The 6,000-nt window shown below is 40.0% G+C and overlaps 1 protein-coding gene across 2 annotated transcripts in view; it reads right to left on the bottom strand.

Annotated features, from left to right (window-relative positions):
* The window catches only part of LOC147120530 (nck-associated protein 5-like), a 974,633-nt gene extending 970,044 nt beyond the window's left edge, over positions 1-4,589 (bottom strand). The window contains exon 1 of one of the 2 annotated variants that reach the window (XM_085986588.1): positions 4,391-4,579. The gene's annotated coding sequence lies outside the window, so the exon portion shown is untranslated. Of the gene's footprint in view, positions 1-4,390 lie in introns of both variants that reach the window. The other variant, XM_085986591.1, reaches the window with a different exon arrangement.
* Between the last annotated feature and the right edge of the window lie 1,411 nt (positions 4,590-6,000).

The following is a 6,000-nucleotide window of genomic DNA, read 5'->3' on the forward strand; positions in this document are numbered from 1 at the left end:
TGTTCTTCAAATATTGCCATGGGATGTTTTACATCCACCCGAGGGGGCAGACGGGGCCTCAGTTTAAAGACAGCACCTTTGACCATGCAGCACTCTCTCGGTACTGCACTGAAGTGTCGGCCTAGGTTATGCACTCAAGTCTCTGGGGTTTGAATCCGCAACTTCTGACTCAGGGGTGATAGTGCCACCACTGAACCAAATCAGAAGTAAATAAATATCCATTCTACATTTCAGCAGAAAACAAGCTGACCCACCATGTTATTGCTCAACTAATAAGCAATTTTATAACCAGTGTATTGTTTTGCTGCAAAGATCCAGCTGTGTTCATTCCAATGCCACAAAGTCTAATTATTGCAATTAGGAGTTCCTGAGATCACTTAGTGGTGAATTGCTATTGTCAACCAAAGTTTGCAAATTGGCAGATGCTTATAAATTTCCAAGCCCAGGCAGAAGAAACTAGCATGAACAACTCTTTCTTTCTCTCATTTTATATTTTGTCACTTTGAAGTACAGCATCTTAAATGTGTAGGGCTCAAACTATATTATATACACAAATAGATCTCACACAGTGTTACATTAAGTCGGAGATATCTTTTATTAAAACAGGGTTATATGTCCCTGTAGCATTATCAGATTTATGCTGGCTGACTAAGTGAAACAGTATTAATTTAGACTTTGAGTTCCATGATTCTGTACATCTTTCTATGATGACTGTGAATCAACAGCCTTAATGCTTATTATAGGTCACTTTACCTGCATACTCAATTGTTTTAAAAGCCCAGGATACCAAGATGATAGGCTAGATGTACCTGGATGGAGGTTGGTACTTGGACCCTGACAATCACAGGGGTTTTGCAGGTCTCCAGCTCTAACTCCAGTGTGAGATTGGCGGAGGCTGGGAAACGCCAGGGATCCAGTTGCGCCAGGTATCTGCTGTTTCTGGGATTTTGTGTCCTACTGTGAAAGGGATGGAACCTCTACACACCCACCACAAGGTAAATTTAATTGGAGGATGCAGCAAGCGAGGGCTTCTGACATCAGGAGTTCCCACTCCCCCGGTTCAGTCAGCATAGGACTAGAGGCCAGTGAGATAAGGCTTACCATTCTCCAGAGATTAAGGGGCAATTTAATAGAAGTTCTTAAAATTATGAAGGGATGGGACAGAGTAGATAGAAACAGACTGTATCTAATGATTGAGGAGTCAAGAATCAGGAGGCAGAGATAAGATTAAATCCAAGAGATTTAGGACAGAGAACAGGAGAAACATTTTTTTTACAGAGAGGCTTGTGTGGCTGTGAAGTGCATTCCTTGAGCTAGTGATTGAAGCAGAGGTGATGTGAACATTTAAGAATAGGTCAGGTAGGTAGTTGAAAGAAAAGGGAACAAAGGGATACGGAACAGAGCGGCAACATGGGATTAGGATTCACGTGGAGGGTTAAACACCAACATGGACTGATTGGGCCGAACAAGAGTGGAAAAATGCTGTTGGGTTGGATTCCATAATCTCTCTGCATTGAAATAATCAAGCTTGACATTCTTGTCAGCAAGATTGCCTTCTAGAAAATAAGATGGCCATATCCAGTATTTGCATCAAGCCTAGAATAAGTGTCATGCCTTGAGATGATGGAAGAGAGTGCAGGCAGGTGTCAACCAATGTGAAGGATTTGTAGTACTCAACTCAAATCTTAAAAAGAAAGGAGCCAGCTGTAGCTGGTGGCCAATGCTGACGAAGGTCAGCGTGATCAGTGCAGGCTACAAAGGGCCTCTACTCAGGGTGGTATTAAGAAAGGACAGAAGAACCTTTTGGAATCCTGACGCACTTTCCAACCAAAAAAAAGGCAGCAATTGCAAATTTTTTACTGGTATGGAATAGAAATGTAATCTACTGCTGACAGGTGATTAAAAACAACCGAAGGTGTTGTCCAGAATGTGCCTTTATACAGCAGACTGGAGGAGGAGCAGCTCACCACTCAGAGCATGGGTTTCCTTCAAGAGCAGTGTCTTTGACTATTCTTCTTCTCCTGATTGTGGCAATATCCAGTTTGCATTCACAGCATGAATGGAATGTAAAATACCTGTAGTCTGTACTAATTTATTCCATAATACTATAAGCTTCAATAATTACTCAAATTCTGAAACAGAAATACCAATAGATTCTTTTCTGATGAATAATTAAGGTAAACCACAAGATACAGTTGCCTATGTCGCAGCATTTCAGAATAATGCAATAGAGAGGACTTGAGATTTTGTCCACTAAAACATTGTAACAATAATTAATTCTATGTCTTGGCTATTTCTGAACTAAATAGGTTTAAAATATTGAAGGCAGGAATTTGAACTAAATTAGTGAAAAAAACACGTATGACGTTGGGACTATAATATTGAACTACAATATATCTCATGCTATTCCATGATAACGTGCACCTGCACTTCACAATGCCCCATACACCCCGCACCCCCACCCCACCTCCCCCCTCAGTAAGGTCCATTGGTTCCCTGTTCCCCAACAAATAGATTTCAAGATCATCATTTTTCCCTGTGAATCCCTCTATGTTCTCACTCCACTCAGTGATCGCCTTGCTCCAGACATCCCTTCTCACATGTTTCGCCACTCTGACGTTGGTTTACTCCTCACAGCCCACCCTCTTTGCCCTACTATTGGCACTACTTCTTTACTTGCCCTCAACTAGATGTTGGGAACTCCCTCCCTCAGCATTTCGAGCTTCTCACATTCCTCCTTACTTTCAAAAATTTCCTAAAGGTGCTTCTCTTTAATTGTACTTTCCACTCTTCTGCAACCCGTCTCAACTTTCCCTCCTTCTTTCCCACTTTTTGTCAACAGTTACAACAGCGACTACACTTCAAAAGTATTTCATTGGCTGTAAAGCGCTTTGGGAAAGGTGCTATATAAATGCAAGTTCTTTCTTTAAGTGCACAGTTAAGCTTTGAAATATCTTACTGTACACGAAGAACATTATAGAAATGTAAACTGTTGTTGATTTTTGCATTCTTTTAGTATCTTACTATGGTTTCTTGCATCTATGTATTATTTCACATGTAAATAAATGTGAACAAGTAGTTTTACTGCTGGTATTGCAATCAAGCTGAAGTTGAATAAAGGAGTGAGTGGTGCAGTGTATTGGAGCACTGTCTTTTTAAATCTGTGACCTGAATCTGATTCAATCCCAAATTCTTCTTCTGATCGTGTCCACGGACAGTCTATACATAGCCCAGCCAGAACGGGCCACATTTTTGCGCCTTGTTGTTGAATTCGGCAAGATCTGCAACAGTGCAGGGTTCCTCTAACGATGGGCATTGCAGGAGATGTTGCATAGTCTGTGCCTCAGTTCCACATTCACAAGTTGTCGGCCTGGTTGAATATCCCCATTTGCTTAGTGACACCTTTGAGCAACCTACACCGGTCCCAAGTCTGTTAAGGCACTTCCAGGTTGCCCAGTTATGGTTTTAATTCAGTTTCTTGTGGGTTAGAGGCCAAACAGAAGGAAAATCATGAAACAACAACTTGCAAGACCCCAAGGAATTTTTTGGCTCTAAATAAAAGGAAACCTCTCAGATTCTTTAGTTCTAAATAAATAACACCAATATGTTCGGAATTTCAAAGTGAGTGAAGACATGGACTGTTATTTTCAGCAGGTTGCCAGTTATCCCAAGTAGTACAGCAGCCAGTAAGTTGCAGACTAATTGCACGTTTCGGGTTTCGTCTGCCAATGAATGAAATGTTAGTCAGTCAGTCAGTCGACTACATCCAGTGGGAAACCAAGTGAGGATTTCTAATGAAGTAGATTGCCTATGTGCTAGAACTTTCAACTTAAAGTGCACCAAGGAGCAACTGCCAATATTAAAAATTTAAAACCACTGATACTGTTTAAAGACAGATGGACAATGGAGTTTAAAAAATAATATTTAGCATACCATATAGCTAAGTGTGCACAAGTCATTTTTAACAATATGAACAGTAAGTACTTTGGCCCGAGGAGTTTCCAAGCCTTTGTCTTTTGACACTTTTTTGGTGCATTTTCCAGAATGCATGGCCTGGTCACACTCCTAGCATGGGAACATGAGTAGGCCATTCAGTCCCTCGAGCCTGTTCTACCATTCAATTAGATCATGGTTAATCTGTATCTTTACTCCATTTACCCACCTTGGTTCCATACCCCTTAATACCCTTGCCGAACAAAAATCGTATCAATTTCGATTTTGAAATTTAAATGATAAATTTTAGAAACACTTTGGCAAAATTTTACCACAATAACCTTAAAACACAGTTAATATTTGTACATTATGATACAGAATCTCTCAGGGTCACAGCATAGCAACATCAAAAAGACAAAATAGTCTCAATGATGCCTTAACACTTGATGATACTCACATCCCGAAGTCTATTTTCCCTATGAAATCGGAGGTTCCACGCTGGAATAAGGGACAAAGAAATGATCAAAGCAGCAGGCACTAGATAAGCACTTTAATCCATCCAAGGTTTTACATTCCAGTGAAGCACGCTATAGCCATTAGTAGATAGCACTCTGAGAATGATCAATTTGGATTTGTGGCTGGGATTAGCTATATTGTCACACCAAATATGTTCAGCCGAGTTGTCCCAATGTGGAAACGATCCAAATAAAATGAATGGTCACAGTTAACATGATAATACTGCAGTTCTGATATGAGTTAGTAGTTGTTCCTTAATTCAGTTAAAAACAATGACAACTTGCATTTATATACTGCCTCTAAAACAGAAAAACATCCAAGTGCGTCTCACAGAAGGTGTAACCAAAGAAACAAGAACGTTACACAACTTTATGTACTATAAAATGAAAAGCAATATAACAATTCTTACATCGCAGCACCAGTAAGGTTAGAAATGTGATTAACGGTACTTTAAGATAACCAAATCTAAATCAGGAGTGTATGGTTACACAACAGAAATCACTTCTTTAAATTGCTGAAAGATGGATGAGAATTAGAAGCAGTTCAGAGACTGCTCCAATCCCTTAGCAGCTATTGATAACAGATCCATACATTGTGCCGGACAGAAGTAATTGAAAAATAATTCCAGGGGATTGGCATTTAAGTTTTTTTCTTAAATAGAGGCGAATCCAATAGGTGTTATTAATGTCTTTTCGACTTAAATCTTTCAGATATTATTAATATTCCAGCAGAAATACCCTTTTATTTATCTGAAGAATTATTTGAGAACACAGAGAAAGAAATAGGAGGAGTAGGCCATTTGGCCCTTTGAGCCTACGCCACAATTCAGTAACATCATGGCTGATCTTCTACCTCAACTTCACCTTCCCCATATCCCGCTCTCCAAATGAAAGAAAGGCATGTTTAGTCAACGAGGGGAAACATGGTGTGAGGAAGGAGTAAGTGGATTAAGTTCATTTGTTAATTGTTTATAGTAAGAGAGAAGGTGCATTTATTTCATGCTCGTGACCCTTTGAGTTGTGTTCCTGCTTGTTCCATTGACCTCTGCTCTTCCCTATTACTGAGCCTTCTGCTATGCTGTACATTGCCTGCCCACCTCCAGCTGTTTACTCTTACTCTGAAAGTCACGCTGTGAGACACCTCATCCAAAGTCATCCTTTTTTCCTTTATGCTTTCAGCAGACCTTTTCCCTCTTGCATTGTCTGCAATCACTGCTCCCCGTCCATGCTACTTTCCCACCAGCCCATCCCCACTCTTGCTAATCAGAGCTTTGATGGCCTATTATCATCCACCATTATTTTTCCATTCTTATTTCTAGGCCACTCAGCAGCCCATTGCTCCATGAAGTCTTTTTTTCCCAAATGCCTTTGATACATTAAAGGATCTTCAAGCCAGCCACAGGAAAGCACGTATACAGTGGGAGAGTTAGTAAATCCGCCAGGAAAGTACAGACTACAAAAACATTAAAAAACATTATCAAGTAGTGGAGAGCTATAAATCTGGATACTATATCCTACAACAAATAATTTAAATGTTTTGTTTTTTCTTTCT

The sequence above is a fragment of the Somniosus microcephalus genome, chromosome 4 (genome assembly GCF_052327205.1).
Source record: "Somniosus microcephalus isolate GS21.2 chromosome 4, FLI_Smic_1.0, whole genome shotgun sequence".
NCBI classification, from domain to species: Eukaryota; Metazoa; Chordata; class Chondrichthyes; order Squaliformes; family Somniosidae; genus Somniosus; species Somniosus microcephalus.